The sequence below is a fragment of the Pithys albifrons genome, chromosome 7 (assembly GCF_047495875.1).
Source record: "Pithys albifrons albifrons isolate INPA30051 chromosome 7, PitAlb_v1, whole genome shotgun sequence".
NCBI lineage: Eukaryota > Metazoa > Chordata > Aves > Passeriformes > Thamnophilidae > Pithys > Pithys albifrons.
The window spans coordinates 11,945,824-11,972,676 of record NC_092464.1 but is presented as its reverse complement, the minus strand read 5'-3'; the positions used below and the strand labels follow the sequence as shown (position 1 = coordinate 11,972,676).

The window sequence follows — 26,853 nt, the reverse complement described above, 5'->3', positions numbered from 1 at the left end:
GCTGTCTCAGCCTTTCCTCATAAGAGAGATTCTCCAGTGCTATAATCATGTTCTTAACGCTTCACTGAACACTCTCCAAGATCTCCGTGTCTTTCATGTACTGAGGACCCCAGCACAGACATAGTGCTCTAGATGTGGATTCACTGGGGCAGAGTGGAGGGACAGGATCACCTCCCTCAACCTGCTGGCAGTGCCCTTCCTAATGCACTGCAGGATACTGTTGGCCTTCTTGGCCACAAGGACATGCTGCTGTCTCATGGACAGTTTGTTCACCAGGACCCCCAGGTCTTTCTTCGCAGAGCTGCTTCCCAGCATGTCAGTCCCCAGCCTCTACTGGATGCCTGGTTATTCCTCCCCAGGTACAGGATCCTGCATTTGCATTTGGTGAACTTCAGACAGTTCTCCTCTGCTCATCTCTCCAGTCTGTCGAGGTCTCTCTGAAGAGCTGCCCAGCCCTATGTGGTATCAGCCTCTCCTCCGAGCATTGTGTTGTCAGTGAACTTGTTGAGGAGGCATCTGTCCCTTCATCCAAGTAATTGGTAAATATGTTAAACAATAATGGGCCCAGTATTGAATCTTGGGGGACAGTACTAGTGACAGGTCTTCAACTACACCCTGTGTCACTGACTACAACCCACTCAATCCACCTCACTGTCCACTCGTCCAGTCCACACTGCCTGAGTTTGCCTGTAAGGATTTTGTGAAATACAGTGTCAAAAGTGTTGCTAAAATCAAGTAGACAAAATTCACTGTTCTTCCCTCTTCCATTCAGTTAGTTGTTTCTACATAGAAGGCATTGGGTTTTTTTTCACTTTTTTCAGTCAGTTCTTCACACTTGATCTTCTAAAGTCCAAACTCAGTAACCTTTCCCCAAGTTGTGTATGAGTAGGAAAAGGTAATGTCTGACACACCGGAAACAGAAAACATTCAATTAGGGAGAAACCCTGAAGGTTTCTGTCTCTGTTGACTATTGGGGAATTCTGTAAAGAGTCTTGGCCCAGACATGGAGTGGTTTTATGTGTAAAGCTTGGAGAAATTAATTCTATCCATGGCCATCATAATAACTGTCACAATAATCTTTAGTTATTACAATAAGTCCTTCAGCACAGGAAATATCTTAGTGGATCAGTTTTACTGTGTTTGATTAATTGCCCTTCTCTCAGTGCTGTGCCCTGTCTAGAGCACTGAGTAATCTCCAGAAAGGTAAATCATTGTAAAACTTCAAATGTACCTCTGTTCTAAAAGAAACTCTGCCATTTCAAATTCCTTATGTTTTATGTGAGACATGATACTCATCCCATAGAAAAGCAAACTGCTTCTGCAAGGGTACTGTACTGCACTCTACTGAAATGTTAAAAAAAACAAACTCCAAAGAGTGACACTAGGTATCTAAAAAGGTTAAACAGAAAATTAGATTTAAATAATTTGTGCTTATAATAACAATTAATAACATAAATTGTCCATTTGCAAGCAAGCCTTATCTATAAATATCTTTCATAGAATATCATTCATGGTAGTGTAATGACAAAGGGATTTCTACCTTAAGCTAGGAGACTATTATTCCTCAGGGGCATTAGAGTCATTTTGTCTGTATGTTTCCTGAGTTTTGAAATGGAACAAAAACCTTTTTTTATTGGAATAAGGAAGGCAAGAAGGGTCTGCATTTTCTTGAATAAGTTCTTGCTTCTGACAAAAACAGGAGTGTGTTATAGACCAAAAATCTTGAAGAACAGCAACCCTAGCTTTTGTAAATATTTGTGAGCTGGGAGGCTCCAAATAGGGTTACAGTCAGACATAAGCTAAAACAATTTGCAAGATTGTGTCCTCTTAATCGTGTCCCTCCTAAAAAGCATCAACTTCTGAGAGATTATACTTACCTAAAAGCTGATGAGACTCATGCTTTTTTATATGTAATATATCTTAATATAAATTAAAGAGATTCAAAAGGAATTGTTTTATTTCTTACTGACTCCGGTAGTCAGTTCATGTGTTATGATGTCAAAAATGTCTTTAAAAAGACAAACACCTTGAGGCAAAGGATGCTACTAAGTCTTCATACCCATTTAGAGGATTTATTAAAATAATATAAAAAGGTAATAATAAAAACTATCGTTTTAGCAAGGTGACCTTCAGAAAGGATATTTCAAAGAAGAATTTGCAATTCTTTACACATAATACGCAATGCATGCAGTCTGCAGCTGCCTATCTCTGAACAGACTGCACTTAAAGCTTTCAGCCTGTTGGGAAGAAGAGCAGGCATGTTAATTGAATAATTACAGCTTTCTATAGTGGTATTTATATTAGATGAATTTATAATTTACTATTACAGGATGTTGTAACAGATTAATATCCATTTATCAATCTATGAACAACCCTGTATCCATTACACTGAAACTCACTGAAAGGTGGAATAATCACACTAATAGAATAAATGTATTGTTCACAGGGCAGTCTTTTCATTTAAAGGAACATGTGAGGCACCATGTGAAGCATATGAGGGCAGAAAGTCCTTGGAAGGGGCACTGGTCCAGTATTAGCCTAAAGGATATATCTGGAGAAGTTCTAGGTTTCTGCTGAAAAACAAATTTAGCATAAACCTCAGCAACAGGGGAAAAACAGATAATGTAACAATTTGGTCCTTTGCACTGCTGACATCGAAGGTAAATCCTTGCAGTTTCACAGTCCATCTGAATAACAATGAGTGAATAGTCAATTAAGTTAATAAAGATACAGGATGTCAGTACATTTACATCAAACTGAGGTAAAACCACTGTCTAATGAATGCCTGATAGGAATACCTGAATTTAATTAACCCTTATTCCATTCAAAATGAGAGTTTTCAGCATCTAACAACTAGACTGTCTTTATTGGTAGCAAACAGTCTGTCATCAACACTTACCTCTCCTTTTAACAAAGATTAAAATGTAAACAATGCAGGAAGAGTACTGAAGCAGAATATCAGGATGAAGGCACTTACATTCATTATACAAAAAAAAAGCCCAAACCTAGTACATGGTTCTAGTGGATTATTAATGGTTATATTTAAAACAGAAAAGCACATGCTTTTCAAAAGCAGATTTGCACACAGCATCACCCCAGAAAGCATGGTGGCATGCCATGGCTTGAGCCACCACTATACAGGCACATGAACACATTGGTATCACATATCAGGGAGATATATGTGCTGCTCAGGAGGATTTCTGTAGTTTGTTTAGAAGAAATGAGTTCAGCACTTTTTATCCCAGCAGCAGCCCCCACAATGTTTGCCTCAGCCTTGTCTCTCCATAAAGGTTTACAACATGATGCAAACACTGTGTAGGGCTAACACTTGAGATCTGTACCTGAGGTAGCCATATCTTTTCCTGTTACTGTGAATGGGCAGAAATAAGCACTTCTAGGGTGAAATTCATCTTATCCTCAAATAAACATATAAAATGGGTCACATGCATAGCATTTATAACATGTATAATACCTAAGTGCCTATACTCTGTTGACAAACAAGACAGCCTAAGGTTGGATTTGGAATATATATTGCAGCTCTTTTTGGTTTTATTGAAATTAATTGGAACTTTGGTGAGAGCTAGATATCAAAAGAGTGTTCATGTTTTACATCCTGTCCTCTTTGGCTATAGATATGCTTTTTTTTCAGTCAATACTGCAAAAAAACAGCAATTCAAAGCCTGAGTACTGTGAACAAGCTCACAGTTATACTGAAGTATAAGGGCTGTGAAAAGTATAAGTCACACTTACAAAGCATGAAGATCACAGAAAGTGTTGGCAGGATAATCCAGAGAGCATCAAAAGTGTATTTAGAATCTAGCCCCCAGTCCATTTCTGGTCTGCGCATGGGATTTACTACTGAGATGACTATTTAGTTTGCACCAGAGCAGAGCCTAGGTAAGAAACAAGGGTTATATTTCTAATTATCTTTCTATGTCCTAAGAAACAAGGCTTTGATCATACCTCGGTGAAATATTAGCAGCAAATGTTGGCACTATAAACAATAACACCATCACTATCTAAAGGTGCCCTAAGCAAGATAAAGACTTGTCATATTTCAGTGGTATTGTCTACTGTTGTGGGTTTTGCTTGCCACAAGCGGTAATATCTTCTATACACAAATATGCAGAGATGGGGAGTTGTTGATCAGTGTATGCTTTTCTTGCTTTGTGAACATGTTTTATGAGAGATTATGTGTGTGACAACTACTCTGTTTTTTCTATATAAATATTTGAGAAAGGTGCCATCTATTTATTTTGATAATACACATATAGTTTCATGAACATCCCTTCTCAGTAAAAGCAAGGATGTGAAGATCACATCTCCTGGAAATTTTGTGCATATAAATGGAAACATTTTGTAATTTACTTATATTGTATTTCTGTTCTCATGTGTAGTCCAGGGATGTAGCACCTGAAAAACACAAGCCTTTTAATGTAAGGCATCCCATTCTGATATATATGGATCATGATTTTCTACACTGAAAACATACTAGTTGCCTTCATGATGCATCAAAATATTTCATAAGTAAAGTTGTTCAAAGTAACTCAAATAGACTAGGTACTAGATTTAGTCACACAGAGCTGTTTCCACATCTCATTTCTATTATTAAGTAAAATTGCAGCAGCAGTTCACAGTTCAGACATACCAAGCTATGAAGATAAGAGGAAAAATAATAATGAAAAGGAAATAAACTTTCAAAGTGCAAAAGACACAATGCATTGATTAAGAAAATAGTGACTGAATGAGAGTAGCTGTAGCTGAAAGCCTTCTGCCAGAATAGCTAATGGACCTTTATACAGGAAAATAAAATTTCTCTATGAACACAGAGATGTCAAACACAATTATAAATGTGAAGAAATTATTCAAAAGCACAAGGTGACCACAAATATAACACTTGTGTGTCTGTTCACTGTATTTTAAAAGTGAAATTACATTAAAAAGGACCGAGAAGAAGACAAACAGAACAGCAGAGAGATTCAAAAATTCCTTTGGCAGCTCAAAAAGGTAGGTTTTTAAGTGGGAGAAAACTGCACCAAGGCTAAGAAAAAAATAATTCTGCAGGAAATTAAAGTGTTTAAACAGAACTTGCACTATCAATAAAATTAAAATCTATAGTACTAAACTGGTCTGGAAGGGGTTTTTTGGGTGTGGGGTTTTTTTGGTTTGGGTTTTTTGGTTTTTTTTTGGTAAAGCAGAGAGAACTTAAGTTCTTACATATCTGTCTTCTACTTCAGCTCCTGAGCACACAGAACTCTTCTTAGCAAAGGCAATTATCCAGAAACTGGGAAAAAAACCAAACCAAACCAAACCAAACCAAAAAAAAAAAAACCAAACCAAGAAATTGAAACCCAAAAAACCACAGCAAAGATAGGTTAGACCACTGAAGCTAAGCTGTTCCTATTTACATGCCTGGCAGTTCCACAGAGAGCAGTAAGACAGACTGGACAGCCATGGGTGGCATGCCCACAGCATGTGACCACAGCACGTGTCCATGGCACATGCCCTAAACAAGACTGAAATTTACACCTCTGGTTTACAGCAAAATACTCTAAATGTTCTACTCGCATATGCTGATAGTGGGGCAAAGTGTGATGACAACTTGCCAGAAGGCACAAGTGCCCAAATGCAGACACTGGCAGCAGACAGACAATGCCCAGACACAGGCTAAGTTCAACAGGAGCCTAAGTGAAGTGTTTGCTCATGCACTGAGACCAAAGGATTTCTTACAAATGTCTTTAATATCTATTTTGTGTTTTAAGAAATGAGTTATTTGTAGTCTTTCTCTCATTTGGGTCAAACCTCAGAAGCATTTATTAAGTGTCAAATGTCTTACCTAGCATAAATAGACAAATTTACATGAACTAGGGTAAATTAAAAGGGCAAGTCTTGCTTGTGAGATATTACCCATAAGAATTAGGATTTACAACCTAGAATTTCCTTCAGACATGGCCGTATGTTGATAACAGAGGAAAATTTCCATCCAAAGGTCAAGGACTGAAAAATTGAGTAAATTCCTCTGGATAAGATGAAGGCCCAAAGAATAGAGATATACCAGGCGAGGGAGGAAATGGGAATTGGAGGGAAAACTCTAAAAGAATAGAAGAAAATAATATCTGCATAACCACTGTAAATATTTTTTTCTTAAAAGTCAAAACATTGCAGCGTTTCCCTAAATTAAGAATTATTTTAGGAAAAAACGGTGTGTCTCCATTCTTTGTTTTATAGTCAAGTTTCAAAGGCTCATCTCATTGTAACTTCATGTTGCATTAAGAAACATGACCATGACTAGGCCAAGCTACAGTCTTTAAAAATTTTAATCAAATTTTTACACATTGCTCAGGAAGTGTAAAAAAGTCATCAAGGATCACATAGAAAACTCATGCACTGTGCCTCAGCTACATTTCCTTAGCAGAGGTGAAAAGAAGGCAGGTTGTTAACTATCCCAGAACATGGCCTACCTTCCCTGCCAGCTAGTTTTTCTGAATTCATGGAGACATCTCCAAAGGACCCATAAATCTCAACTGGCGAGAGGTCTGTGAGATCTGGGGGCTGAATTCCTCTTCTGAGTCACTACTAACCTCTCACAGAGATCATTTTGGACCAGCCAATGAAGTATCAGATGACTAATTAATTGAGGTTATCCCACCTATGGCACAGTCATTCTACCAATATAGCAGAAAATAGAGGCAGTTAATGATTTCAGAGTTAAATTATAATTTGTTAATGAAGGTGTAAAAAGATGCAAAGCCTCCATTTTTAAAGTTACTAACAAGAAATAGAAAAAAATACACTAGGTTTTAACAGCAAAAGACAAAGAAATTATTGCAGGCAAGTGAATAATTAGCTCACTAGCAAGTACCAAGTAAATGCCAAAAAGAGCCAGCTCTTGTGGGTCTTAGAGGCATGTGGAAGAGGCAGGTTTATCTTAAACCTTCGTATTGTGTTGAAATCTGTACTCTGCACTCATTCTTACCTTGCAGATCAGAAACCCAAGCAAATTAAGAGAAACTATTTATAATGTATTCTTCCATTTTAGGGTTATTTAGGGTCTTAATGCAAGACCTCCCTGAATAGTTAGGCAAATTGACTTAGAAATGAGTACATACTTTTTATGGGTTTACTCAGCATTTAGTTATGTAGACTGACACAAAAATAATATAAGTGGAACTAGTGTGAAGAACATATTGTTTCTTTCAGATAAGAAATGTTTTATGAATTCCTATGAAGTGTAGAAAAACGCATAATGAAAAATTATACCATCAATAATATAAAATTGAAGGAGAGAAATAGAACAAGTTAGGTCTGCTACATTTTATTTATGTAAAAGAGCTCTCCTATACCCTTGTCATGATAAAAAAAAAGAAAAATGTTTAAAACTTTTTTTGTAAATCTTTGTCTTCACTCTACTGTTGCAGTAAGATAGATTGTCATTAAAAAAAGACACTGAGGGCAGCCCCATGCCTTAAAAAGCAACATATATGAAAGATTTACTTTGACATTGTTTAGGGTGCAAAAGGAAAAAAAACCCACATCTTACTGTTTGCCATTATAATACTTCTCATTGGTAGGAGCACAGTGGGAAATACTTACCCTTGCTTATCTCTGGAAGTAATGCTGTTTGCACAGATGACACAATTTTTATGCTCAAAGTCACACACATGAGTGATACAAATAATTGTCTTAGTACTATTCATAAACCTGCCTACAAAAATTGTACTCAGTAAATGTGCAGGAAAAAAGAAGAGGATAGAGTATGACATGATCAGCTTTTCCAAAGTTCATATATTCTGTCATAGTTATTAGGGAATTCAGTCTTAGAATTGATCCTGTCAGAGTACACCACATTAAGCCATGAGATGGTAGGCAGTTCCCTGGGTGTCAAAAGTTGTCCTCAGTGTAGGATTAGTTGGAAGGAAGGACAAAACCTGATCCAATATCATCAACTCTGAAGGGATGAACGGAGCTCTGCCAGCTTGTAAAAACAAAGGATCAAATTAGAAGGAACCCCAGTCATCTGCCATGGCTCTATTCATGCAATGGCAAGTTACAGTAAAAGTAATATGAAGAAATACAGGCAGAAGTATTCAGAGGAGACAAAAGCTTTAATAAGTTAAAAAAATAGTGGTCTTCTTTGCATTTTAGGGCTGTTTTAAAAGGGCAATATGCTAAAGCACACATTGGAGAGATTCATAATATAATAAAACTAATGGTAAATGTAGGATCTGGCAGTAAAAACTGAACTTTTCTCGACTATCTTGCAGTTGAGAGTCAAGAAAATGTCAGTGGTTCAGATCTCTGTAGTTTTTTATATATTGCATTTTGAACATCACTTTCTGTCTGCAGCAGTAGAGAGTGAGGCAGTCTGCACTCTAGATAGGCCTCCAGAGATCAACAGAAATTGCTGGAAGCTGTAGAAGTGTGTAAAATGTGCTTTGCAACTTTTTTTTTTTGTGCTTCCTGTATAAGATGGAAGTGATCCCTGCGAGCTTAGGAAGATGTTTTGTGCACTGCAGCATTGCTAGGCTCAGGCCAGGGGTTATGTCTAATGCTGCTACTGTGTTGGAGCCCCTCATGGGGGGAAAAAGATTTTAAGTTTAGTGGAGCAACCATTTTATGAATCTATAAATCAACAAACCAGATTTAAGGTATTGTCTAAAAAGATAGAGGAATGGAAAGGTGCACCTGTATTAATTGGATTGCTATGAGTTTAGACAAAGGAAGAAAACACAGCAAAGTCTGGGTGCAAACTCCAGATAAGTGCCTGAGGACAAAAAAAACTACAACACCCTTCCAATGCTACTGTTTAATGTGAAATTATATCTTTCACTGGAAAAGAGCTCTTTGTCTGACACAGAGCATGGAGCTTTTGTTTATGATGTTTATTAGAGCTTACCAGAAAGGTGGATAATGTAGGGTGATAAGAGCATTACTAATTTTCTTTGACAAATGGCTCTCAGATATTTTTCATTATGAATTGTACATTAAACTGAATTTCTTTTTCTTACAGCTATGAAATACTGATTCCACACCTATCACATGGCAATTCTAATGCTCACAAACAATGAAGTAGCATAAAGAGTGCTAAGAAAACAAGATTATAATAAATAAACATAAGGCTGAATATTTTTGCAGTCATGCTTCTTCAAACAAGTTGTAGCTATAAGAAGCCCAAAGTAATTCAAAAATACATACCTAATCCAGATACATTAAAAGAACTTATTTTCTCTTACCAGTACAATTTTTAGTCTCCATGGATTCTAAGACCTACCAGTATTACAAACACTGCTTTCAACTAAGTTAAAGCTGAAGGACCTGCTTCTCTGCATAAGAGGCGAAAACGATGTAGGCTTCCCTCCTTTTACTCTTGACAACAATTTCCTGAATAGTATAAAAGAGGGACAAGTAAGTACTGAGATGAGATACTTTGGTTATAGAAATAATTCCCTGTCATTCTCAGAAAGAACATCAGAAAGTTTTTAGTTGAAAATTGCTATAATAAAATATCAATATCGTCAGCATTTCTAGCTGAGATAACTAGTTTTTCAGGAAATGTCTAAAACCTGAAAAACTTTGGTTTTAATCAAATAAAACAAAAACATTTGAGCTGAACACAGTCAAATCCTGGAACTTGTATAGACCAAACAGTTGAAAATTAAAAGCCTTGAGAATGCAGGGTAGCAGTTCCTTTTCAATTTTCACAATAAACATATATGAAATTATTTTTTTTTCTACTGGAACAAATAGAAAGTGACTGAGCTTGGTCTGAGAGGCTGTGGCATCTTTCACAGTAATTCCTTTCACCCAGACAGCCTCTTGACAACTTTTAAAATCTTGAGGAGATCATATAACTGTTTATGAAGTTCTATGTCTGTACCATGTTCTCCCTGAAGACCAACAGCTTTCCCATGTAAGTGCTGTTTTTACCTGCCAGAGGCTGAGAGTAAGGTAGCAGCATCCTGTACTCCTTGAGCATCCAGCCCTAATCCACAGAGCACAGCTCTTCATTATTATGTTTGGTTTTATGATACAAACCCTTTGAGATGAAGGTCTTCATCAATGTGTCCAACACAGTAAAGGAAGTGAGCCTCCAAGGATTCAGGACAGTGAAAGGGAGTCTTTGCATTAGAATATGTGCTGAGCTAGGGTAATTCTTGGTAATTAAAGTCAGACAATCTGCCTTCAAGGGACAGAAATGAGACTCACCTGCTGTGGACTCTGTTTCCATTCCTGCCTAAGCATTTATTATTTCTCACTGTCTGTGAATCTGGGGATATTTTTTTCATCAACTAAGACATTTCTTGTACAATTTGAGTTGACTTTCATTTAAGGATTTGGTATCTTTTAGCAATCTATACAGGAGCCCATATACTCTTGAGCGCTTAAAACCTGCATGGTTTTCATGTACCTCATGACCTCTTTGATTATTTGGCATTTCTGTTGAATAACTTTTACTTTTGACTGCAAAAGAGATGATTGTTTGAGCTGGAACAGAAAGTTTCAGTATGTATCTTGTTTGCTGTTCTAATGTAAGTGTAAAGGTTATCTTCCCTTGTGACACCTCATATCATTTGTCTGCTGTCTTTTGTTACTCTAGTTCAGGAACTGTATTGGAAATACCAAAATACTGAGTGCAGAGCATTGAACAGTTATCCAAAACCACAGTTTTCAGGAAACTTTAAAGTTGGCAAAATTTGAATAAGCATCTTCCCCTCCTCCTTTGTCACTGCCCTTGGTGTTGTTTCTTCAGCATATTCTCACTCTTCTGGCTACAGTTGCACCTGGACAGATATTTTCCTTCTTAAATATGTTGTTCCAGAGGTACTGCAGCTATCATTGATGGGCTTGACCTTGGCCAGCAGTAAGTCCATCTTGGAGCTGGCTGCAATTGGCCCTGCTGAACACAGGAGAAATGTCTGGCAGTTTCTCACAGAAGCCACCCTGTAGTCCCCTAACACCAAAACCTAGCCACACATACCCAAAACTCACTTTTTTTAATCCATGTTTGGCTTTAGTATTAAACATAGCCTGAACAAAGACAAAGATTAAGCTGGAGACAGAGGGCATTCATGGGAGAGAGAGAGATCTGTGATCATTCCAATCTACTCAGCACTGTCAGGCCACACCCAGACTGCTCTGTGAAGTTCTGGTTCCCTGACATCAAGAACAACATGGAAAGACTGACAAGGAACCAAAGGAGGGCCACCATGATGATCAGAGGTCTGGAGAATATGTCCTATGAGAAAAGACTTAAGGATATTGATCTGTTCTCCCTGGATAAGAGATTGCTCGGAGGTATCTCATCTCAGTGTTCCAGTACTTAAAGGACAGCTACCAAGGGGATGGAGGCTCTGCCTTCACAAGGAGAAGCCAAGTTACACTGGGAGATGTTTCAACTCACTATGAGAAAGATAGTTTTTTTTTTAAACAGTGAAAACTATCATTCCCTGGAAAAAACCTTCTCATGGATATGGTAGAATCCCCATCACTAGAGGTTTTAAGACGAAATAATCTCATATAGACTCTCTTTCCTAGAGAAGGTTGGATCAGATGATCTTTCAAGGCCCCTTTCAACCTCTCTGATTCTATGATATCCTATGTCAATGATTCCATGATTTCATTATGCACTATGAAAAATTACTTCTTATTGTTTGCTTCAAACTTGCTACCTGCTCATTTTAGTTGGACCTCCTTCAGATCTTTCATGAAGCAATGAATTAATGTTTCCTGTTCACATAAATTATGAATAATTCATGTTTTTTTAGATCTCTGCCTTAATCATTTTTCCTATAGAGAGAGCTCTAATCAACAGAAGCCATTCCTTACCTCTGATCTCACCAGTTGCCTTTCTTCCTACTCTTTATAGTGCCCTATATGTTTTTAGTGATAAGAGACACCAGAATTGTACTCAGATACTCACAGAGTGGGCAAACCATTGAGCTGCATGTGGCATAATAATGTTTTCTGGTTTATGTGGTGGTCATGATTGTTTGGTGCCTCTAAGCAGTTCCTAACATTTGTTTTGCTCTTTTGACTGCTTGTTCAGTACAAAACTGTTATTGTCATAAAACTGTCAACTACATCTCTGACATCTTTCTCCCACATTGCAATCTGCAATATACAGACTATCTGTGTTTATTTATAATGCTGCGGGTTTTTTCTCCACATGTACTACTTTGCATTAATGAACACAGAATCTCATCTGCCATTTTGTTACATTTTATGTATTTGCTGGGTAACATAAACAGTCGAAATTCTTTCAACCAATCTGTTCTCCTAAAACACACATTTTGATAACTTAAAAAAACCTGTTTATGTCCTCTACACCCACTACATCCTCTGACAGTGGGATAAGAGCAAGTTGAGAAGAATGTAGGGAAAAAAATCTTGAGAAAGAAATATGTATGCCTAGGTTTTCCAAGGCTTCACTTCATAGAAAATCTATTTGTGGATTCCAAGTTGGCATAAAGATAACCTGTCAATCTCCCTTGTGACTGTGAAGATGACACTACTGAAAAGTACAGATTTCTTCAACTAGGACCATCTTATATGACATCTGAAAGGTACTTTTTGAGAGAAATTGATATATAATCCAACTAAGACAAATCATAAATATAATTTTAAGACATTGGATCACCCAATTTTGCAACTAGCATTATGTCATTAGCTCAAAGGCCTCCAAAAGTCTAGATTTAATAGCCAAATTTTTATACCTGTAGTGAGGTTACCCTAATTGTTTGCCAGCATAAGGAAAATCCCATAGGAAGTGCTAAGTTTTATTTTTTGAGAAAAATTCATCTGTGTTGAAATACATAACTCACACTAAGAAATAAGTTTTCTTCATTAATGCACAATGGACATGAATTAACCTAACCCATCCAAGGCATGCTTAGGGTTTCCTAAGATGGTCCAATTCTTCTCACATATTTTTAAATATTTGCATTAAAGACACAAACTTAAAAATCACGATCAAATGTTATTGTCATGAGACAGATATAGTTTTTAAGGTCTGAATCATCTGACCTGCTTTAGCAAAGGGTGAATTACTCTTACCTTACTTTAACTATGTTGACCAGATCTTCAGTGACCATTTGAGGTGATCAGCTCAGTTGGAGCACATCCCAGAGTGAAACGTGACCAATACTCTGCAGCAGCTATTCTAGGTGGTATGCTCGAGTGCATTCAAGAATACCATATTTTCCAGTCAAAATAAACAAGTGACTTAAGAAAAAAAGAGGGTGATAGCCACTGAAGGAAGAGGCAAAGATGTCAAAGAATTAAATGCTCTAAGAATACCGTTCCATTTTGCATTCAGGCAGAAATCTAAAATACTGGCAGTCATGGCCTGGAGTTAAAAATATACTCTTTTCTTGATAGTTCTAATGTGGTTGTCTTCCTGCTCAGCAGTAAATACATTAGCAAAAAAAAGCCAGATGTGGTCTCACTGGAGAATTAGTCAAATTAATTTATACAAAGATCAAATAATTGTGAGGGAGTAACAAAGACAAAACAACTATGGGAGTAAAATTTTCTTTGCTAGGCTGGGTAAATTACAGGAGAGATCTTTATTCTGCAGCACAGATTCTGAAAATTTGAGTTTGTGTTAAAATTTTGTCTCTGAATTTTCTGTTTGATTGATTTTGGTTTTAGCCTGGCTCCTGGAGAAATAAGGAATATTCAACTGTGTTGACAATTTGTCTGCTCTTTCCTCCCAAAATTTTTTACACAGTTGTTATTGAATATAACAAAAATGATAGTGAAGTTAAGTTCCTAGAATCTCTCTGAAATGAGAGAAGAGAGACACCCTCAATGCTTGAAAGCCTGCAGTAAGATTTAAATTCTTATTAAACATGAGAAAAATGATACAGAAAAGCAAGTATGACAAAGGTTCATAAGTCTTCTTCTTGTGTAACCAGTTATATGTATTTAATTATTTTGTTTTAATTTTTAAATTTATCATGACCAATAAATGTCTGTATCCAAAGTAAAATATTAAAGATAAAAGATAATACTTAGTGCTGTGAGTACTTTTAATCTTGTAACAAAATACTTACTGTCTGTTTGGAACATTTTACCTGCAAATAAATGAATGCAATGGCAGTCTAAGATAATAGTTAGAATGATGGGAATGATTAGTTGACAACACCTTCCAATTTCTTGGAAAATTAATTATGCACATATGTGCACACAATAAACAAATCTCTTGCCCATTCCAATAAGACTAATACATATGTTATTATTAGTGTCTAAAAACTGAAAGTAGTACACTAGAAATCACAATTGGAGAAATATTAGAAAAATAATAATTCCACAAATTCCTCCTAGGTAGTTTGTTTTAGGGTTCTTTATTTCATATGTTGTTTAATTGCTTACAAAAATCAATGTGACAGATTAAATTTCTCTGGATTTGCAGAAATCTGTTCTAACTCTTCAGATGTGCTTCAGTTTCTTTTGTCAGATTAAAAATCTTAAATTCTTAAGGCATGAAAAACATGAAATAAAACTGAGTGATTCTGTCACCCTGAGGATTTACCACAGTCAGTAAGAGCAGTCTTGATCTGACAAAAACTCAGACAAGCAAGGACACTGAAATATTACCAGATGTTAAATTTTTCATCATTAGGAAAAGGTTTAAATTTTTAGTTTTCTTTTTTTGTGAGTATAACATGGCAAAGGTGACCCAGAAATATGAAAGAGACCTGTTGAATTCAGTTATATTTTTTGAGTAGGAGATGGTGTACTGAAACCAGCTTGACATAAAGTACTTTCCCGCAATGAAAAACATCTGTTCACATCCCCAGTGCCTTGGGAAACCTGTAGGACTACATCAGTGTTCAGTGTCATCGGGGTAATTCAAAGTATATGGACTTGTCCTAACTGCATCACCATTCTGTAAAAAATAGAAATTTTGATGGACTAAGATGCAGAAGCAGAATTGTAAGATTTTAGGAGAATACTTTGTTAATGCTAGTTTTCCATTGCAAGTGTGATTGCAGCATACCTACAGGCTTAGCAAACTCTGGCATTACATGGTCACTGCAAGACTGTGTTTCACTGAGATCTTCAGGTAAATGATTTAGAAAATGGAAATTTTCCTCTATTTGTGTTTATTCCTCTCTCCAGCTGAGGACAGCAATCAAAACTATAATGTGTAGTACAGTAGAAGTTGATGAAATTTCTCTGTTAACTTCATGGGAGATGGAACAACTTTTATCAACTAAAGATTTGACCTTATGTCAGATGACTTGAAGAAAGCAATAGGGAAGTTGAAGGCAATTGAGTCTGATACAAGCCCTGTTATGACAGAAGATCTGTATGTCATGCAGGATCTACTTCTCCATGAAGCAAACTCCACCAGGTACTTTAGCATTTGACTTTTTTTCAGCCTAGGCTTACATACTTGCTTAGCTTTAAGCTTGCCTTCTCCTCTAGTGTTTTACAAGATTTCCACAAAGTTCCTGCAGGATTGATCCCTTTTTCTATTTGAAATGCAAAATTCATAAGACCAAAGTTAAAAAGATCATGGCAGTGAACAGAAAGGCAAAACCAGAGGTTGTATAAAAATGAATGGCTGGATTTTTCTGGCATTGACACATCAACAAAAGTCTCATAAAGCTTTCAGGCTCTCACACTGAGCAGCACCATGTGATGCCAAATAGATTCCTAGGACTGCTCTTCTTTTTTTTCTAGTGTAATTCAGAGGCAAGTTAGGCATTGCTCAAAAGATTTGCTCTGTAATTAATTGCCTTTCTCTAGCCAACTTCAATTCACAGAAGACAAGAGCCTCATTCTTAACAATATTGCACATTTTATCCTCTCCCATTGTTTAGAAAATCCCTTATTCTGTCATAAGTTTTCTATTTCCCCCCTGACATTTCACCCACTATGTTATGGGCATCATATAAGGATTTAAATCCAAAAGCCTCAAATCAAAATTGAAAGATGTAGTTCAGCTGTTCATCTATAAATATGCAGCAATTATAAAGAAATAAGGGTCAATATAGACTCCCAGAGAGCTTTGCATTAACCTGCACTCACTACATTTAACTAGCAACATGAAAGCTACTTAGTTTCAAGGAAGCATTTAAGTATTACAAATGATGAATTTACAAATTCATGAATTATTGATGAAATAGAAATCACTCTGGAATTTGAGCAATTTTTATTTGAACATGTTCCCCATATTTATGTACAGGCATCTTAACAGTGTTTTTCAATTTCAGTTTTGGGTTTTGAATATACAGCAGGAGGATCTCATTTTGTAAGCACCTGGTGAATTTGCAATACCGGATGCTGTAGGTTCTAGTCCTGAGGACTTCACTGTCACCGTCCAAGCTCACTCAGCTGTGGCAGATGAACCTTAGGAGTTAAAGGGTGGGGCCAGTTCTGCGCATGCTGTGCCTCACCTAAAAAATATACTGCGCAGGCTGGAAGGACCCATGTGGGTAGAGCCCTTCCCAAATCTTCGTTTATGAAGCCTAGCTATGATGATGATGGTTTTCACCAAGGTTTGTGAGTTGTGACCACTGCAGTCTAAAACTCAGCTCACAACCAGATCCAGTTTCCCTCAGTCCTTCCTGTTTCTGCTCAAGGTGGTATTTGGGGTATGGAGGAGTCCCAGAAGTGTGGGACTCAGGCAGGTGGGACAGGCATCATTTGGAAAGAATTATGTAGCTTATTGTCAGTTTGACTTGTAGCCCTCTGTTATTCGAGACAATATTTCTGTTACAATTCCTTTCTACACGATTCAGACTGAAGTAGTTCATGCAGTCAGAAACTGCTGGTGAGATTGACAAAGTAGTAGCCCTAATTAGCAAATGTCAGCAACCACTGAGAACTTTGCAGCACCTATGGCTAGGCTTCAAGAATGAAGATTTGGGAACGGCTCTGCCCACATGTGTGTGTCCGTCGAGCATCCACAGTGGATATTTTAAATGAGGCACAGTATGCATGGCCCCACCCTTTAACTCCTGAGGTTCACCTGCCATGACCGAGTGAGCTCGGACAGTGACAGTGAAGTCCTCAGGACTAGAACCTACAGCCCCTGGTATTCCTAGGAGGTCTCCCATCCAAGTACTAACTGGGGCTGACCCTACTTAGCTTCCAAGATCTGATGGGATTGGGTGTCAGGGAGGTATTTAACTGCCATATGTAAAATATATAGCATATTCAACTCTCTCAGGAAAGGAAGATATATCCTGTATCTGCAGTGGAACTTGGACACAGGCAAAAGCTGTCCCTTGTTAAATTATTAGAAGAATTCTGGGTTTTGTCTCCTGCAGGAAAATTTCAGATTCAGTTTTGGAATGCCATATTCAGGGAGGTTTAGGGTCAAGATTTCCTCTGCTGAAATAATTTCATGCAGGTGCCATTTCATACAGAGGCAAGGTGAAGTCACTTCTGCATCAAAGACACTGCATTTTGCAGCTCAGTGACAGGGCCACAAAACTTGGGCTAAAACAGGTGGCCCATGAAGATCCTAGAAACCAATCATACCCAGGACTAGAACACACTGATTGACACTGGTCTTCAGTCTCCCTTCCTTGCGGGTTTTCTCTGAAGAGTTCTTTTTGTAGAACATATGACCCCTTCTTCTAATGGGAAAGTGACTAAAACTGGAGATCTCCCACCCCATCCAACCACATGAAATCAGAAAATTTTATCATATCTGATTGTCTACCCTCTCTCTCTATCTTGGGTTATGTAATAATGCTTGATTCCCCAACGTAATTTGGAACTTTAGCCTTTAACATGCAAGACTTACAGTCTGTAACTATTTGCATGCATCAGTTAGATAGCCCAGATTTGTATGTTTGTCTTGCAGGCCAACAACAGACAGACTTTGACTGGTGATAGTTGCCATTAGTTAGTCTGAAAAGTTACTGTGATTATCAACATAGGGACAACACATGAAGCGATATAAACTGGATTTCCCACTGCAGCCTGCTGTACAACACCCCCCCCCCCCAGGTTAATCTTTGACTCAGTCCTGAAGACTCTGCATCTCTTCCCTTTTCTCCACCTTGACATTGTCCTGTGGAGATTGTTTTCCATTCTTTCTTCTTCATATGATTTCTCCCCTGATTTTTATTCTGTTCAACTTCACTGCAGCCTTTTACTCAGGACTGATGTTTCCTTCTAGTATTTTCACTGCTGAATTTCTGGACTATGTTTCTTCCCCAAGCAAGAAAGAGGCTGAAATGAGAACCAGGCCTGGCAGCCCAGACAATACTAGTTTGGCACCTTTTCCCACTTACAATCCTTATTATTTTATAAACCACAGGACACTTCAGACTCTGCTAGCCAGATGGAACCTGACTGCCAAAAATTGCAAGGACACTCAAGGCTACAAATAAGTTTTGCACACCAAGGGATGAAAATGCCTCTTCAATGTCAGGGCCAGTGGCCCTGAGATATTTTTAATAAAAAAGGTGCTGTGCTAGGCTGTAAAATCCAGTTCTAACACAGCTCCCCAGGACAAAGCAAGGTCTGCTCACAAGTCCTGCCTGTTATGTCTTGTCCCTTTTACTCTCCATAATGAAATGGTTCTGAAGAGGAGAATATGGAGAATGTCCTTTGCATCCAGAGAAAAGGTGTAGTGATACAACCTCCCTGACTGTGACAAAGGACTTCTTACATTGTAATGTAAGACAAAGAGAAGATGATTTTGTGGCTGGTTTCATATTATAATTCTAATTAGGCTTAGTAGGAATCTCAGTGAACATTTGCTGCAAAATGTGAACAACTTCTCTGTTAATTCTGAAAGAACTCTTTCCTTTGGGTCTTTTCATCCTCACTGGTGAATGGACTGGCAAAATTTCCCAATTTTCTCTGGCATTACATGTTTCAGCTAGCGTGTGATATATTTCTGTCCTGAGCATTTGAAGCCATGGAGGAAGAAAAAGGTTATTCACCATTCCTTTTTTAGTCCCTCAGTCCATCCTTGCCATACAATGGGAGAAAAAAAGATGTGGTTCTTTTGGTGAGTCTATTAATGAGTACAATGAAAATTGAGGACCACCACTCATCAAAAAAAAAAAATTGTCATTTTGGAACATAGAAGCAAAGTGTTCTTGACAGGGCAGAATTAAGAAACAGGAGATGAAATAGGAGGTGTTTTAAGAAGAGTAAAACATTAATTTGGTGTCTTAATTCTGTATCCCAAGAAATAGAACAGCAGTTTACCACTTCCATCCCATGACTAGCTGACCAGTTGCAGATCCCAGTGGCCTCAGGACTAGTTCAGACTGTTTGCAGAGGTGGGACAGCCATTCTGCAAGGCTGACTGGAAGCTGCAGAGCATACTTAGGGCAGTGGCAGGCACAGATGGTGGCAGAATGTGTTAGCTAAGTGGTGAGACCCTTCAACTATCCCTGTTCTTTTTCATGTTATTTACTTTGCTTTTAACATAATAAGGACTAAATCTTGCAGAAAAATGACCCATTTTCAAGTAAGTACAAATTAAGGGAGGAAGGAAAAGGAGGAAGAAAATAAAGTGTATAAGAGGGGTTACTTCTTAAGCAAAAACATGATGGCTGTTGACCGCATTCATTCTTTGCTCTAATGTTGCATAATTTATCCTTTTGTCCCTCAGCCCTTCACAAGATCATCCTCGTACTGTGTTTCCAGAGGAAAATAAGACTGCAGTCTAGAATGACAAATTTCAGGCATTCAACTTTCAAACCCTTCTTATTAAATGAAAATTTTGCAGTGAGTAACTGCTATTTATCCCATAATGTTTGCTTAATTTCTGTTTTTATCTTATGAAGAGGAATTCTGTAGTTCTGTTTATGATATCAAATGCTCTGATTTTTCATAATTGAGAGATTTGTTTGTCTAATTGTGATGTTTGCACATCACAGCAGTGGAGAGAGCTGTGCTGTGTGCACATGGAGGATGTTCACAGAGAATGCAACTGCAGATTGTTGATGTTTGTACAAGCTGTAGCTCTCAGCAAAACCTGAGGTTGTGTATTGGACCATTATTGTATAACATAGACTCATCCCAAGATTTCTTCTCTACTTGGGGAAATCTTTCATTCAAACAATGACCTCAGAACTATAAACCCATTCCCTGCTTGACTTAACACCGCGGTTTTCTTAATCTGGTGTCTAGGATTGTCCAATTTGCATGTGAAGCAGAAGTATATTCATACTGGGACCTGGATGACAAATGTTGCCCATGAAGTGAAAATGCCCTTTCAATGAAAAAGAACAAAAAAACCCCACAGATCTTTTTTAGTCTGTTACCATTCTACAATCTGGAGAAAGACATATAATTTGTATGATTCTTGGTTCTTTGCAAGGAAATAGGTAGGTGATGCTCTTCTGCTCTGTGATATTAGAAAGAGAAGTTGCTTACTCTGGTGGTCTTGATTTAGCTTCTGCAAGGAGAAATCCTGAATTAACTCCATTTCTCTACTAGTTTCTAATATAGAGAGAGCTGTAAATACGTATAAAGATGGTTTGTTTGCGGTCAGTGAACAGCACAGGATGTTCCTGTTGGTTTTCTTGAATTATTGCAAAAGTCTGACTACAACTTTAAAGTGTCTAATTAGAGGAAATTACTGTTCTCTCCTGCTACTACAGAACAGTTATGCTGAAAAGTACAGTTGGTGACAGTCTCCCACATATGTGTGACTGCCTTCAGAACTGTCCATAACAAAACTCTGAGTTTCTGTGAAAGTTTTGAAGGATGCTTGGAGTACTAATTGACAGCAAGCTCAACATGAGCCAACAGTGTGCCCAGGTGGCCAAGAAGGCCAATGGGATCCTGGCCTGTATCAAAAATAGCATGGCCAGCAGGACCAGGGAAGTGATCCTTCCCCTGTACTCTGCGTTGGTGAGGCCACACCTTGAGTACTGTGTTCAGTTCTGGGCCCCTCAGTTCAGGAAAGACATTGAGGTGCTGGAGCGAGTCCAGAGAAGAGCAAAAAGGCTGGTGAAGGGACTGGAGCACAAGCCCTATGGGGAGAGGCTGAGGGAGCTGGGGTTGTTTAGCCTGGAGAAGAGGAGGCTCAGAGGTGACCTCATCACTGTCTATAACTTCCTGAAGGGAAGTTCTAGCCAGGTGGGGGCTGGTCTCTTCTCCCAGGCACTCAGCAATAGGACAAGGGGGCACGGGCTTAAGCTCTGCCAGGGGAAATTTAAGTTGGATATCAGAAAAAAATTCTTTACAGAGAGAGTAATCAGGCATTGGAATGGGCTGTCCAGAGAGGTGGTGGATTCACCATCCCTAGAGATTTTTAAACGCAGATTGGACGTGGCGCTGAGTGCCATGATCTGGTAAATGGACTGGAGTTGGACCAAGGGTTGGACTCGATGATCTTGGAGGTCTTTTCCAACCCAATCGATTCTATGATTCTATGATTCTATGATTCCTCTAGATTCTGTTCTGGCAACCATCCTTTCACAAAATTCAACAGTTTTGATCATTTCTTTATTCTCTAATGTCTCTGTGATTCTTGTCAATGATTATTGTGAAGACAGCACTCTGAATACAGAAGTCAAAGCCAATCAATCTAACCCACTACATCTTTTTCATGCTAATAAAAAGCAATACTTTTTTTTGCATATTTTTCATGTAGTTTTGAAACATATTGGTGCACAGATCTTTAAATTTTCATAGCAGAGAGCTCTGCTGCCCGATAGGTATCAATATTAAGCATTATTGAATAGGCAAATCTTACTAAATTTCTGTTTTTAAAGCTATGACTCAGTGAAAAAGCTTTAAAGTTCCTCATCCTTCACTAGAGCATTAAAATTTTGTTCCTGTACTATATCTATACGAATTTAATTTTCATTTGGTTAAAACAATAAGAATTATACTATAGATAGAATGAGTTAAGCCTATATTTTTCTAAGAACATAGATGATGTGAGCAACCTGTCCTTTTTCCTTTGTGTGGGTTTAATTTCTTACACTGTTAAATGTATGTGTTTTGGAGTGCTGATACATAGAACTATTCAGTTTTGCAGTTGAGGACAGAGAGGTGTACGTTAGGCAGAAACATTACTTCTCCTGGAGATGATATATAGTTTTTGAAGAAGAGGAAATCAAAACTGCCTGTAAGGACTCCAGGTGAGTATTGGAAATAGGGAAGTACATTAATTTAGTACAAAAATTCATTTTGCAGTTCTGCAACAGAGATTTCTCACAAAAATTATCTGAAATCATGCATAGTAGTTGTTTAGTCATTATTACAGCAATTGCTCTTTTTACCCAAACAGTTATCAATGGGAATGTTGCATAAATATAGACTTACTTTTTTAAATTTTAGTTTTGGACCAGTGTAGGTCTCAGATTTTAGAGCAACAACTGGCATACACAGTATTTTGAATATACTTTTCTTAAAAACAAGTTTGAAGTTCATTCTACTGGACCTTTATGTTTCCAGTGTGAACTTTTTTAAAATCCTTAATAAACATTAGAGGTTGCTGCTCATTTCATTTAGAATTGCCAGTTTTACAAATCATCACAAGTCTCCTTTTGGAACTCAAACAAAACCTGTCCACTTTCATTGGGATTTCATTAATTTCCATGTCAGCCAAGGAAACTGATATAGTTCTAATTCTGATAAGTGACACTGATGATGTTGTAATAAGAGCATTGAAGAGCCAATTAATAGCATGATTAGGTCTTACGACTTTTGACAGTTAAATAAGGTGTATTTTTGTAATATACTGCGATTAAGTATTTTTTATGGTTTACAGATGTTATGCTTTCTCAACTCTGGAAAAACTTTCTGAGTTAGTTTTAATAATTCTTAAATTAGGTCTTAAGTTTGCAGTGGGGATTTACTTTCTCTTTAGCAGTAGAACATCAAAACATCCTTTCTTCAGACAGTTGTATCACAGAAAAAGAGAATTACAGAATATGTGAGTTGGAAGGGACCCATAAGGATCCTCAGGTCTGACTCCTGGTCACACACAGGTCCATTCCCAAGAGCCACACCATGACCCTGAGAGTATCATCCAAATGCTTCTTAAGCTCTGTCAGGCTTGGTGCTGTGACCACTTCCCTGGGAAGCCTGTTCCAGTGCCCAACAGCCCTCTGGGTGAAGAATCTCTTTCTAATATCCAACCTAAACCTCCTCTGAGACAATTTCACACCATTCGCTCGGGTCCTATCACTGGTCACCACAGAGAAGAGATCAGTGCCTGCCACTTCTCTTTGTCTCATGAGAAAGTTTTAGGTCTCCCCTCAGACTCCTCCAGGCTGAACAGATCAAAGGCTCTCAGCTGCTCCTTACACGGTTTCCCTTCAAGACCCTTCACCATTTTCATTTCCATCCTTTGGACACTCTTAAGAACTGTGACAATATTCAAGGTGAGGCCACCCCGGTGCAGAGCAGAGTAGGATAATCCCCTCCTTCGACCGGCTGGCAATGCTTTGCCTGATGCCCCTCAGGACATGGTTGACCCTCCTGTCTACTAGGGCACTGCTGACTCATATTCAATTTGCCACTGATCAGGACCCCAGGTCCCTTTCCAAGCACTGCTTTCCAGCATCTCATTCCACAGTACAAACATCTGGTATTGCCTCCTCCCAGGTACAGAATCCAGCACTTCCTCTTGATGAACTTCATATGGTTAGTGATTGCTCATCTCTCTCATTTGTTGAGGTCTCTCTTCAGGGTCTCCCTGCTTTCGAGGGAGTCAACAGCTTCTCCCAGTTTTGTATTGTCTTTTTTTTAATCTACACATCCCATTAATTTTTCATGTCAAGCTTAGTATTTCCATTTCCAGTTCTTGGAAAGCTTTCTATTTCAGTAGAGTTTGTTGTGATACTTCCTGAAAACCTATGTGCACTGTCATATTTTTAAACAAAATGTCCTTCCACTAGAGCTAAATCATAACAGTAAAGATGCCAGCGTGGGACTGATTCATTCTCACATATTCTTGTGTTCTCCTTTAGCATGAATTTATGAAGCTTATTTTCCATAGTTGCAGTCTGGAGCTTTACTTGTTATCTTGCATTTTGGAGGTGATGATAGCCTTTGAGGTAGCCCAGTAACTAAGTTTTTTGCATTTTGGTGACCATATTATAATTTTTAAGATCTTGCTTGCAAAACACAGTGGATACAGCAAATATCTTTATTATGCTAAACTACTACAGAAATTTTGTTTCTTGGAGATGTTATTCTGAACTGATGTGTAAATAGGGTACCAGAGACATGGTACCAGAGACATGTTGAATTCGCAGTAAAGATTTTCTGGTTCTATTACTCTGATATTTTTTCCATACCATCATTTTCTAATAAAATACCTTCTCATAAACAAATTTAAAAACCCCACAACAGTATTCTTTCATTCCTTTTCTCTTATTTTACATTGCATTGTATCTTTTATCTGTGAGAGAGTAGGATTAATTTTTAGACTAAAATATTAATTAATTTTATAATTATAATTATAATTTTTAATATTGTGCACAATTATGCTATTATAAAATGCATATTGATTTATTAAAAGGTCAGCATTGTTGTCCTGGAAAGCACTTTGACTTTTCTTTCTTCAATGGAATTCCTATCTCTTTGTCTTTTGTTTCTGTAATCAGCTGTAAGAACAATACCTTAAAGAGCTGGTTTTACTTTGATAATCCATAAAGCATCATACTTCAGGAAATTATTGTTTAATGAGTTTGTCACAAGGACCTAAGTGTCAGTAAGTTTAATTAGTCAATATATAATGGATTGATATTCACTGGCGCAGAAATCACTGTTCAGAGTTTGACCATCACATACCAGAATTTAAGGGTGGTGGTTTTAAAAAACCTGATGCAGTGCTGTTCTTCTCTGAATGGGAAAGACAATTTTATAGGATTTTTAAAATTAAATTTCTGATAAATTAATTCTTCATCACTCTTTCCCTTTATTGTTCATTATTTGATGCACAAGTGAATACTTGACTGAAACCTGACTTATTTGAGCCACTTCTGAAGTGTTTGGCACAGCTGTCCTACTTTGTGCATCATGAGTGATCAGCGACACAAACGGAGAATGGGTTGTCACAGGGGAGGAATTTGCTCACTGATTGCTGGTTCTCTGGGTATATTACACTAACTTCTGGCTTTTACATTCCTGTGTAAAGTGAACCCTAATTAATCAGCCGTGAAAGTCCTACTTCATCTTCTGAAACTAGCTCATTATGAAAAATGTAAACAACTCTCTTCAAGCACTCTATGTGCATACTTACTTCTGCCCTAATGATGTTTATTGTCTGATTGACTTCATTTTGTCTTATTTTTGCTATAAATACACTATTTCTAATTTTTGTTCCCTCTTCATCTGTAGCATTCAGATTGATGTTTATAATAACCTGCCTCCATTTTAGTACTTTAACCAATTGGCAACTGCGTGGGCTGCTCCAAAATGACTATTTTCAAACTGGCATGGAGTGATCCTCCCAGTATTGGCAAGGAGGTGAAAAAGCTTCCAGGGGTGGGATCAGCAGCCTCAGAGAAGACTCAAAGAGCATTTTATTTCTTCATTGCTATATATCCTTAGACTAAGTCAGCTTTCTAATAGAAATCATGTCTAGAAAGCAACTTTAATGGAATTAATACCAAATTATACTTGGTGCCTCCAAATCGCTTGAGGATGTAGAAGTCATGTCACTAGGAGAATCAAACTAGGAATGGTGGGAGCTTTTTCCCCTTTTGCCTATAAAGGACTGAGAACACAAGGTATTTATCTATGCAAGTCAGGATATCTCATCCTTTGACACATATTTGCTGGATCTCCTTTCCACCCCATTAAGTAAGTCCATTCTACTGCACAGTTATGTGATAAACAACTCATGAATGGAAGACATGGGATCAGGTATATACTTTCTTTTCAAAGGAAATACAGCATTTTTACTCATTCCTTTTGTGATTATTCAGGAGTCAGAAAGTTAAGACTATTCAGGAGTCAGAAAAGAATAAGGACACTGGAGAAAAGAAAATGCAGATGGGAGAAGGGAAAGGAAGAACAAGGGAAAGCAGTACCCAGTTTTTTGTCAAGACTTTCTTTTCAAGCCCATGCATTTGCTTTTTCCACTCTCCAGGACAGAATCCACTTTTTTTCACCTCTTCTGGATCTTGCTTGACCCCCAGAATATGAAGGATATTTGTTCAGAGTGTTGTCAGTTATATGCTGTATTATAGATAATTTTGATCTTTGTTTAACTCTTCCTCATCAGATTAGAATGTTTTGTTTAAGTAGAGATGAGGTTTTTCATAAGTAATTCCATGCCACTGAGAGAAAAATCTACTGTAGAAACATTAAATTTTCATTAAATATGTTAAATATAACTTGACAGTCAGATGATCTCCAGTTGTATGAGTTTTACTGCAATATTATTGTAAGTAAAAGATAGAATGCAGGATTAGGTGATAAAGAATATTTTACATGGTTTAAGAAAAAGGATAAAAGTGGGGGATTTTTCCATTAGCATTCACTCTGCAGGCATCCTCAATTACTTTCAGGACCGTCTGCACTTCTGGAGATACTGTGAGTTTGAAGTGAGTTGTTTGTGAAAGACAAGAGCAGATTGGAGCTGTCTGGGCATAGAAAAATCAGACACACTTGTTTTTGTGGGAATATGACACCTTATGTAGTTCCTGTAGGCCTGGGAACATCACATGCCACAATTTCTTGTACTCTCTAATCTCACACAGATTTCCTCATCTTTCTTCTGATGGTTTTGACGTGATTTCCATGTCTTCCTGTTCCATAACATTGACCCCATCCCACGTAACACAAAAATTTCTCTCTCTTCTCCTCCCCAACCTTTTTCTCAATATCACGAGTGTTTTACCTCCCCTCTCCCAATTTGCTGTTGCTCAAACTCTCTGCTAACAGTCATCTAGTTCA

At 37.7% G+C, this 26,853-nt stretch overlaps 1 pseudogene; it reads right to left on the bottom strand.

Moving 5' to 3' along the window:
- Positions 1-17,032: 17,032 nt before the first annotated feature.
- LOC139674803 (5S ribosomal RNA) lies at positions 17,033-17,153 on the bottom strand (annotated as a pseudogene).
- Positions 17,154-26,853: the final 9,700 nt, after the last annotated feature.